The sequence below is a fragment of the Prosopis cineraria genome, unplaced genomic scaffold (assembly GCF_029017545.1).
Source record: "Prosopis cineraria cultivar Desert tree isolate PC_DT_omini unplaced genomic scaffold, ASM2901754v1 PC1130, whole genome shotgun sequence".
NCBI classification, from domain to species: domain Eukaryota; kingdom Viridiplantae; phylum Streptophyta; class Magnoliopsida; order Fabales; family Fabaceae; genus Prosopis; species Prosopis cineraria.
In genome coordinates, this window is record NW_026556455.1 from 16,074 (window position 1) to 28,386 (window position 12,313).

General features: G+C 29.9%; 1 pseudogene; it reads left to right on the plus strand.

The window, feature by feature from the left end:
- The first annotated feature begins 839 nt into the window (after positions 1-839).
- On the plus strand, positions 840-5,042 carry LOC129299352 (probable pectin methylesterase CGR3; annotated as a pseudogene).
- The last annotated feature ends 7,271 nt before the right edge of the window (positions 5,043-12,313 follow it).

The window sequence follows — 12,313 nt, forward strand, 5'->3', positions numbered from 1 at the left end:
ATTTCATAATTGGGTCTCAAGCAGTAACCTATTTATTTTGAGATATGTGTATCACGTTCTAGTTAAAATTATGCGTGGTTTCTTTAGTGTTGAAAATTCAACTCAGAGACAAAGGTGAAAAGCTGAAAATAACATATATTTAGAATCAAGTTAATTTATAGCGTTCAAATTTGTTAATAATATAATTGCATTTCTGATAAGAATTTAAATAAGGAAAAATTTCAATTATAGACTATGGATAAGACTTAATTACTAGTAAATCTTAAAAAAAATTGTAATGTTTAGAGGAATTAAAATAAAAATAATTTTAATGATAAAAAAAATCAAACTAACATTTACTGATTATGTAGGATTATTAGTTATTAATTTTTTTACTTTATTTATTAAATGTAAATTGTAAATTATATGAATTTATATATTAATAATTATACAAGATTTAATATTAAAATTGTTGAATTACAAACAACAATATTAGTTGTTAACTTTATTTATTAATTTAATAATATCAATTGTAATTTATAAGTAAAGTTAGCAATTTAATAATTAATGATATTATTCATCTGATAAATAGATGTAATTTATAATTCATATTGATAAATTAATAAATAAAAAAATTAATAATTAATAATTTTTTATTATAAATAAAAGATAATTTAATTTTTTTTACCGTCAGCATGATTTATACTTTAATTTTGCTGAACAAAACTGAAATTTTAGATTTTTTTAAAGCTTACCAGTAATTGAATCTCATCCTGTTCCTTAATTGAAAATCTTTCTTTAAATAATTAAAAAAAACAGTTCTTCTGAATCTCGATCATTTAGTTCGTGCAAGATGATAGTATATGGTTGCTTATCTACCACGCGCTTTGCGCGCCATCACCATTCACAGTTCGAGCTCAGTCTAATGAATCAGCATTGCTGCAGGCTACTGCAGAATGCATGGCATCATCGGAAAATCATATGTTCAAATTAAGGCAAAATTAATTAATATTTAATTGTATAACTAATACCCTTGAGTGCTTAGTTTGCACCGTTCTTTATCTCATCAGTGTGAGCTTTGAGGACGACAACCTCAGATCTGAGCCGTGAACGAAGAGATTTACCTTCTTTGATTTTGTATCAGGTAACCTCCTTCGAGCTTCCCAATTAACTAATCTTCAACTTCCGCCCTCTTTCTTTTGTTTACACGCATGCGTCTGGACTCTGTATACTGAAGATTATTTTCATATGATTTTTTTTGGTCACTTATTTTCTTCGTTCAAAGCTATGTTAGTCACTTAATTTTTATGCATGGATCTGCGTTGGTTGATATATTTTGAACATGTTTGTAGAAGTCATGAACCATTTGTAAATTTGTGCCAAAACATGACTGCAAAAATGCCTTGTATTGAGAACTTGCTGCTAAATCACATGCTAGGTTAGAGAAGCTCGTTGCTATCATCATGGCAAGGAGGCCTGTATATCCTGCTCGGGTCTCATCCAGTGGAGGAAGTGTACCTTTTGTGGCTTCCATTCGGTCTAAATCTCGCAATTCCCCCTTCCTATCGATCGGGCTTGTTGTCTTGGTACTTCTAAGTGCTATTCTATTTCTGTTAAATGAGTATCTGTATTCAAAGAATACCAGCATCCTTAGGTTTGGTATGAGGTATTTCTAACTTTCTATTAATCTGAGTGATGCTACTTTTTTGCACTGAACAATTCCTTCATTTCTTCCTGCCACCCCCTCTTCCAAAAATTTTGTGTTTTTACTTCAGGGTACTTGACACTGGCTTTTTGGCAGGACTTATTTTCAATAGGTTGTGTACTTAATTGATTTGTTTTTTAAAATTTCAGGGTGCAATCCTTCTCATTGGTTATTGTTATAGCAATTCAGGTTTGTAAATGACCTATTAATTGAAATCCTCACAAGGATCTTGAATCCATCACTCTCATGCTTGTGCATCAACCTCCAATCAACATAGTAACTTCAGACTAGGGATTTAGTCTTTTAGGGTTTCCCAAACATCCTTGTTGAGTGAATTTGGTTTTTGTCAATAAAAGGCCAAGCTAAAAAAGTTGAATTTCCAAGTGAAATACCCTCAAAGCAACTGGAAGAACATTGAGGAATAAAATTGAATATATTGATAAAAATTATAGCTTCATACTACAGTGAAGGAATTGCTCCAAAAAACTATAACTAGGTGAACTATATTCCATTTCAAAATAGTTTGAAAAAACAAAGAAGAAACTTCCTTTAAGCTCAATTTTCTCCCTTTCCATTTAAGCACCCACCTGTTTCTATTTTGGGGTCATACCCATTGCACAAGGGAAACAAGTACCACTCTCTTATCAAGTGAACCCTGCCATTCTTGTATCAGCTTATCAAGTATTATAAATAATAGAAATCCTTATGATGTTTTTTGTCACTTATGAAGCCAAAAACTGAGAAAAAATCATATTGATATGCTTATGCTTATGCAAATGATCTGTAGCTTATGTATTAGACTCACACATCTGACATCATCATCCAATGTTCTATTTATCGCTCTCAAATTATCAACTTTATAAAAGAAATAGACATAATGTAAGTTTTGTGAGAGATCTGAATTTAGAATGAGGATGGAGATATTCTGAATCTTGAACTTTCCTTTGCCTTGAAATTGCAGGTGGAGCAAACAGTGATCTAAAAGGGTTAAGTAAACTGGAAGGTAATTAATTGTAGCATTCTTGTGAAATTTTATTTCAAGCTCTCAAAGCATTTTGTATGTCGGACAACTTTGTCAAATATTTATTTGAGACTGTAGTACTGATTTACTTCGATATCTTCTTTCTTCAAAATTTTCTTATTAGTATGTATATGCAGGTGGTGCTTCATGCACTTTAGACGTTATAAAAGCATTGCCAGTTTTGAAGAAAGCATATGGGGACAGGATACAAAAAGTTTTACATGTTGGCGCTGAGACTTGTTCTGTTGTGTCTAGTTTGTTGAAAGAAGAGGATAATGAGGCATGGGGGTTAGAACCATACGAATTAGATGATGTTGATGCAGAGTGCGAGAGTCTTGTCCACAAGGGCATTGTGCGTGTAGCTAACATAAAGTTTCCCCTACCCTATCGTGCAAAATCATTTTCTCTTGTTATTGTATCAGAAGCATTGGATTACTTGTCTCCGAAATACCTTAATCAAACTCTGCCAGAGTTGGTAAGGGTATCTGCTAATGGTGTTGTCATCTTCACTGGTACACGATACCCTTCTATTGCTTCTTTCCTTCCAATTTTATATATTTTTTTAAATCGGAATCTTAAAAAAGAAAAATAGTTGTGAACTAGATTTATGCAGGGCATCTTCTTTGGCATATTTATTTGACCATTGAAGGGATACATTGACGTAGACAATTACTAGAGCCATTTTTCTAATTTTGTGTATATCTCATGGAAAGGAAAAAGAAGATTGGGACATAAAGTCACTAAATCTCAAAATTCCAACCATATAATCAATGGAATGTGTGATGAATCACTGATCTTAGCCAATTTACAATTTTGTCATGGCTCAGTATAATTGTGCATGATTTTTCTCCTTTTGTTATTTTCTCTTTCTTATTTGAAGTAATCAATTTCTATGTTACTAATATGAATATAAGTTTGTCCTAGCCTTACATTGTTTATAAATTAAGTGCTTTGTTCTCTCTCTCGTTTTTTGTTTCCACTGCTTGTGTTAGCTGTGCTGTATAGGAATGAATTTTTTGATTTCCTCTTCTTTTCCCTTATTATTCTTTTTCATGCATAGGTTATCCAGGTCAGCTTAAAGCTGGAGGCGGAGAAGTGACCAAGTTTGGTCGTCCGGTACATTACTCTTGTTTATTGGATTTCAATACTTGCCATCAGATGATGAGCATTTTATTTGGCTATATGTTAAAGAGGCCATGACCTCCACATCAATTCAATTGCTAATTTTCCTTGATTGTGATATCATTTTGCAGCTCTAAAATTGGTGATTAATGCATTTTAATTGATAGAATTTCAGAAAGTGCCTAAAATAAAATGGGATTCATGATCCTGAAAATATACTTTTTTTCTTTTGTTTTTTTATTCTGTTTAGTTTTAACATTTTTAAAAAATCTAAATTTCAAAGGCAAAGAAGTCATTAACGTGTGATTTTGCATGCTGCTTGGGACAGTGACATACTTAGAGATCTGTAATTTATATCTGATAGTCAAGCGCTATGATATTGATCAATTCTTTCTATTCAGCTTCTTTTGGGCTTTGTGAAAGTTTTCTTTCAAAAGCATCTTAAATTTTGTCTAGGAAGTACTGAAGAGTTTGACTGTTGAAGTAAAATACACAGCGCTGATGGGATTTTGCTTTTATAGGCCAAACTGCGGAGCCCATCTTGGTGGATAAGTTTTTTTGCTCAGAATAGTTTAGAAGAGAATAAAGCCGCTGGAAAGAAGTTTGAACAGGCTTCACTCAAGAGTTCATACACATCAGCTTGCCAAGTTTTTCACCTCAAATCATTCCCCTGAGAATTTTGCTCTCATATTGTACAACCCAGCTTATAGTTAGAAATGACTCCTTCAGAGGGCATAGAAGGGCAATCCTCTTGAATCCTTGCGTTATACAGGAATTCTACAGGTCTTTTGTTTACATTCGAAATTCTGATGCTGAGAAGACAACAGAGGCAAGTTTTTTGTGGGTCTATCTAGGTTAATTAATTTTTTTGGGTAGTACTATATAGGTTAGTTACTAGGTTGATGCCAATGTCTACATAAAGTAGCTATGAAATTTGTAAGAATATCATGTAACCGCATGCTTTTATGATTTTGTTGTATAAGAACAAGACTATAGTTTCTCAGCTATTTGGTCAGGAGACTGTGAGTAAGCGAGCAAGTAGCGAGGGAGAATCTCAACTTGTGAGCTCTTGTTAAATTCTTTAATTAAGTATACTTAAGGATAGTTTTCTTCACCAAAAATAGCTTTAAGTCATTTGGCTAGACACATCTCAAGCTTTATATAGTCATGATCTATCTTTTAATCTTTTAAATGTGAGACTTTTTTTATCTTTAATATTCTCTCTGTTACTTTTTTTTTCTTTTGTTCTCATTTTTTTGGGCCTGAGCTTGTACTTTTTTTTTGGGTCTTAGAAACCTTAGGTTTATCCAATTTCTTCTTCTTCTTCTTAATCTCTTGTTTTTTTCTCTCTTTATCTTTTCATCTTTCATTCCTTCTTTGTTTTTTTTGGTTGGTTCTTGTCCCGAATTGAATGACTCTTGATATCAAGTTAAATTCTTTAATTAAATATAGAAACATTTTAAGTTAAATGTTTAAAGATAATTTACTTTATCAAAAATAGTTTGAAGTCATTTGGTGAGATATATTTTAAACTTTTATAAATATTTCACTCCTGTTAATGGGAAGTTATTTAAAGTTGACCTGATCATCAAAAGAAAGATATGCATGTAGTTTTTTTTTTTTTTCACCAGGATGTTTATTCAAGACTAAACTTCTTGAAAGTAATTTTTTCAATAAGGGATATTCTTATTGGGTTTGATATTTGTTTTCAAACCAACAATCTTCAGATTTTGCTAAAATTTCAGGTACACTAGTTTTTCGGTAGACACAGAGGTATTCCTAGTATTCTTGAAATTCAACAAGCCCTTCTAGTTTATGAGATGATTAGAGATCAACTTCTAAATTATATACAGAAAGCTATGATCAATTTCGACATCTTTGTCCTTTTTGGAAGTATGAAGAATCCTTTCTTCATCTTCCTAAAGGAAGAATGAAGATATAAATACATCAAGACTACTCATCCAAGATTGAATCTTGAAAATCTTGCAATAGTAAGAGGAGAATGTGTTGCTTTGCTCAACCATTGGACTGCGATTCAGTCTCAAAGTTGTTCCATCACTCTGTCAAAGCGCAATGACAAAAATATTTGAGCCTATTTTTCATAATGCCCTTATATATATTGACGATATTTTGTTATTCTCAAATGATGAACAGGAACATAAAAAGTTGCTAGCCCAATTTTTGGAAATGATTAAAAAATGCGAATGTGTTGCTCTCGGCAAGCAAGAGGTCAAATTGGATCAGCCCAAATTGAATTTTGGGCAATGATTTTTCAAGGACAGTAGTGGCCCGGCTCTATGTCGAGTGAATTGCTTAACCTTTTTTTCTTTTTCTCTTTTTGGTAAACTGAATTGCTTAACTTTCCTAATGGAAATTTGAGGGTCAGACAAATTCAACAATTCCTAGCTGACCATACTAGTTAGTTGTCAAAACTTTCTAAGAAGAATCAACTGCCTTTGAGTATAGACCAAACAAAAGCAATCTAATACCTCAAAACTCAAAAGAATTATTCAGGATCCACAACCACTCAAGATTCCAGATATAGGACAAACAATCTTACAAATTGGTGCAAGTGAAGACTTTGGAGAGTCATTCTTATTGAAGAAATAAGTGAATATTAATTCAGATATATTCATACGTAACGTAGCTAGTTTTTCTGGCCTGAATAATCTAATTTTTTTTTTTTTTTGGGTCAGCGAATAATCTAGCTAGCTGACTACACTTAGAAAATTGTATCTTCTTTTTTTTTTTGGGGGCAAAAATTGTGCCTTTTAGTTGTAAAGCATAAACTGTAGTATGTAAACATCTAGAAAAATCATTATGGCTATCTCCCAAAGCATTGCATGCCAAGGTTCAAATTTTCACTGGGAGGCATTCATTTTTAGTAGATAACTGCAGTTTAAATAGAATCACGCCCATACTCAATTAAAAAAAAAAAAAAAAGAAAATGGATATTGCCTCAATTGCCTTTGATAGAGTACATATGATCAACCTGGATGAGTATATAGGAATTCAGTTGAATTGAATTCCGACTAACCAAGCAACACATGACAAAAATATTTGATTTTTAATGGAATACAAAATATTTGTTTTTTAGCGAAAAATGAAAGGCGCAATGATACATCAAGAAAACTTGCAAATAATTATCTTATCTTATATACATACAGATTTAAACGCACCGTGAGGAAGCACTATTCATCTACTCTGTTATAGTTTATAAACGGTATTAATAATAGTTATTTTTTTTTATCATGGTCCTCATGTGGGTTCTAATTGAAATTCCCCCTTACATTTTTTCTCAAGTAGTCAAAACTCCCTTTTTTTTTTAAATTTTTTTTACTATATATATATATATATATTAATAGATACGTTTAAATTTAAATAAGAATACTTTATTTAATTTGAATATATGCATTTTAATTTTTTAAATATATTCTTTAAGATATAATTTATATTAATTCAATTTGACATTATTCAGACTTTTTTTAATATCTAGATATTCCCATTCTTTTGATTTTGATAACTTGTATCTTTTCTCATTATTTAGTTTAATATATACCTATGACATATTGCATTATTTGCATACATTTAAGGATAATTTTCTTGCATTATTGCATCATTGGGAACTCAATTCTGGCATATTTAGATATTTTTAGGTCTTTAAAATCAATTAAGGTTCATTTATAGTCTAAAGGTATTTGGATCATTTTGATAATTTTTGGGCAATTTTGGAACATTAGTTTATTTTGTATCTTTTGTCTTCCTAAGATCAATGAAAAAAGTTTGATATTCAAATTCATTCTAAGTTACAAAGAGGCATTAAAAGACATAAGTTATAAGATGTTTCAAAATAAAGGTATTAATATTAGACTGTCATGTTTTATAATATAAGACATTGAAAATTATATTATATCTTGCAATTAGCTTTGAATTTTGATTTGAAATTTTATACACATATCTGATCATTCTTGTGTGTATAATTGCAAATGCAAATAAGGATTTGAAAGAAGATTAAATGGCCAAAAGATTAGATTACAAGACAAATTATAACACTAGAAGACCCTAGAGTAACACATGTAAAAGAATTAATTCAAGAAGCTTCTTATGACTTTAATCATGGAGGATTTCGACCAAAGAAGCCTTAATCACCCTTAAATCATCCTTTAACAAGTGTTTAGTGAGTTCCAATCAATTGTAGAGCATCTTATATGAGCTATAAGTGCAACCAAGTTAACCTAACTTGAAAGGTGGCCACATTTATTTTTAAAACTTCTACCTCATTTTGTTAATTAGTTTTCAGATTTTTCTTGACTTTGATCACCTAGAACCCATCTCATTTAACTCATTTTATTCGTCCACATGCTGAAAATGAGGGTTTGGATGTGAATCTCAAGGTGAACACTTCATTTTACACATAAATTCATCTCTCTCACTTTTATAAAATTTTTAGCACCACTTCATCTAAATTTTTTTTCGTTTGGCTCCATTTTTTCACACTTTCTTAGCCACATTCTTTCATCTCAAGCAAGTATTGAAGTTATGAAAGTCATTTAGGGAAGAATCTTTACATGAATTATGAAGAGAACCACCATGAATAGCTAGATTTTTTCAAAGCTTTCTAAAGAAGATGAAGTCACATATTGAGTTCTCCTAAACTTTTTCTCTTATTTTTAATTGCTTTGAATTATTCTCTTTTCCTTCTTTAATTTTGTAATTTATGCTCTTGATGATTGATTTTATATGTCTTAGATTAATCATTATGGCTGAAATTTATGTTCTAAAGAGAAGATAATGTGTATTTGATTTTTGAACTAATTGTGCACTTTAATTGTTTGTGTTTACACCTCAAGGTTTTGATAAATAAATACATGATTTTTTTTTCAATCTCTTGTTATGTTGCTTTGCAATTAGCCATAGTTTAGGTCTTAAGCTTTGGTTAATATCATAATCTTGGTTGGTTTAAGGTCTTAAACATGATCAATGCAATAACTAGGACTAATTTTAAGAATTAAATCACACATTGATATATCTATTTTGGGTGATTTGTGTGTTAAATTCTAAGTAGTTATTAGATTCTAATCGCTATCACCTAATCTTGATGGTTATAAAGACGCTTTCACACACCAATTGAAGAAGACAATTAAATTTAAAACAAGGTGACAAAGAATAAGGATAGAAGTGATGGATTCTAAGCTTAAGAAGCTACTTTCATACTTGGTTGATTCTTACATATTTTCTTTACATTAAAATTAAACATAAATATTTAATTTCTTTCTTAAACTCTCAACTTCAACTTCATGGTCATTGGCTTCATTTGATTGCAAATTATTTACTCCTTAAGGATAGAATGACCTAAGGTGCTATTACTTCTACAGCTTAATTTTCTTGAGAAGGTTGACCAAGTAGCGCTTCTCAACCTACACACATGCATATATAGACACCAACACAATGACACACAAATATATATATATTATATCGGGATCAAAAAAAGATAAAAAATTATAAAAATAGATAATAAAAAGTGAATAGAAATTTTTAATGTCAAGAGCTAAGAAAATTTTATTAACATGGTTGATTAATGGGTTAAAGTCTAATTTTTTTTCTATATTTATTTTTTAAGAGTGTTGGATATTCTATACTCTCAAATGGGACAATTTTGCATCCAAATTATTTTTTCAAGGAGCAAAAAAATTTTTTTGTTAGTCAACTATTAATTTTTTTCATTTTTTATTGACGTGGCATGTGCGTAGGCCTACTCACAGTAGTACATATAAAACTTTGAAGACTATATCCTTTAATGTTAATTTGCTTTTGGACTTTTTTTTAAATGTTGAGTATCCTAAAATCTTTTTTTAAAAGTGTTGGCCATCTTAAAGTCTTATTAAAATAAATTTTAATAAATATTATTAAAATATTAAGTAATTTAATATCTTTGATATTTTTTAATTTTATATTAAAAAGAAGGGAATGAACTTCCTAATTAACAAAGAAATTTTTTTTCTCATCTTTCCATTTTTATCTTGTTAAATAACTTTTTAGTAACATATTAATGGAATAAGTGATATATTTTAAATAAATGTTTTTGTTGGCATATTATTGGTTCTAATTTTTCCATGTCTCTGATTTTACTCCTAATATTATAATGTACAAAGAGTATTAAATTTGGGTAGTGTAATATTTTAGAAGAAGATATTTAGTTGACTAAAAAAATTATAGAAAATAACCTAAATATTTAAGGAACTTAACTAATATTAAAAATATAAATAAGTTTTAATATACACAAAATGCATAACGGTTTTGACATTGTCTTAAAAAGAAGATTGAAGATTAATATATATAAAAATGAAATCATTTATAATTTATAAAATGTTAGTTTGAGTTGTTAATATTTCAAAAGTAATTTATAAATTTTGAATGAATATTTATAAATAATAATATTTAAATTATTAAATATGAAAATATTTAATATTTTGATAATATTTATTAAATTTTATTTTAATAAGACTTGAAGCTATTTAGTACTCTTAAAAAAAGGCTTTAGGATACGTAGTGCTCTTGAAAAAAGTTATAAGAGTAAATTAACACCAAAAGATATGATTAAAATCTTCCATATAACTGTGTGCGCGCTCCACATACATGCCATGTTGGCAAAAAATAATAAAGTTAACAGCTCCTTAACAAAAGGGTGCTTTTGGACATTAAAAAAAATACTTTAAGAAAAAAATTATCTCATTTAAGAGTATAAAGTGCTTAGTACTCTTAAAAAATAAGTAAAGGTAAAATTGAACCTTAACCCTTAAATAATTTAATTTTTAAGTTATTTTTATTTCAACCTATTTATATCTAAAAAGTTAAATTTTAATAATAAATAGTTATATAAATAATATCAATCATATTTATTTTTATGTCTAAAAATTTTCATTCTCTTGATTTTAGTAACTTTTATTATTTAAACTTCTATTACCTTTATTTTTTTTTCTTTGTTCACTCATGTAACTATTTTATTTTAGCCTTCTAAATACTAAAACATTCCCCCTGTATTGTATAGGGATAAAACTAGAGTTAAATGACAAATCTACACTTAAAGTAATCGGCCACGGGTGTCCAATATCAAAAAGTAAGAAAGGGGGTATAAATACCCATAACGTTATATGAGTGGGTATTTTTTTTAGTTCACATTAGTAAAAATTAACACATGACATGCACAGTTAGCATTTAATACTAAAAACTAACGCCGTTAAGGCAAAGTTAATAGGTTGGTCTCTTCTACATCTACTTATGTAACGTTACAGGTAAATACCCTCTTTTTTGGCTTTATGATACTGGGTGCCTTTGGCTGATTACTTTATGTGTAGATTTGCCTTTTAACCTGTAAAACTGTAGGCCTTGTGTTATATAAAGTATTGGACAAGTGAGATTAGGATTGAAGTTGGCTAGTATCTTTTTATTATTTTTGTTATGAGCTAATGAAAAATTTAATCTAAATCTCAATGTCATCTAAAATTACCCAATACCACCTCCCCATCAATATTGGAATTAATTTTTTTCTGACCAAATTACACCCATTCTCTCACTTGCCCCTATGCCTCTATCCTCTGCCATGGCCATTTCCTCTCTCTTCCCTATCCTCTTGTCATCTCATCCCTCTCCCTTGCCCTTTCTTCTCTCTCTCCCTAACCAAATAATTTCTCTTGCACTGGCAGCATCTGATTAGTGTTTTGAAACTTAAATTGGATAAGATGGTTTGACTGGTCTGATCGTAACCACTCAACGAAATGGCTTGGTTCAACTATTTGGACCACTTCAACATTTGGATTGAGTTGACCAAGGTGGTTTCAAGAGAGTTAAATTTGACTTAGAAACCAGAGAAAGTCAACTTAGCCCAAAGCTTAAAAAATAAGAAAACTTAGCTCAGTTGCTTCGATTTACGATTTCTCTTCTCTAATATTTAGTTCTTTTTGTCTTCTCTTTTTTAATCTTTGATTTTTCCTCTATGACCTAGGCTAAATCTCTAATGATCTCTCCTCCAATTTTAGCAATCTAACTTTTGCTATTGAGATTGAAAGCTTGTGAGTTGTGACATGATAACATGCTTCTAGCTCTAGCATTTTGCTTCGAAATCATGAGTAAGTGCCGACATACCTCTGTCTCCAGTTTCAGTCTAGGGGTCTCGCTTTTGGTGTCAAAATTCTAAGTATCATTGATAAAGTAATGTTTTATTTATCTATTTGTGTATATAAATATTATTTTTTATTTACTTTTTATATCACCGAATTGATTGCTGCTCTAATTGATTGAACCATGAGAATTGCAATTTATTATTATTTTTGATTTAATGTTCAATCTAAATTTTAAAATATTACATCCGACGGGTTGTTATTGGACTTCAAGTTTTCCCTATACCATTAAGAGAAAAAGTACAAAAGCAAAAGTGCAAGAGTTTAGCCAACACCCGTGCGAGTCAAGTAGCATCACGAAACAACAAA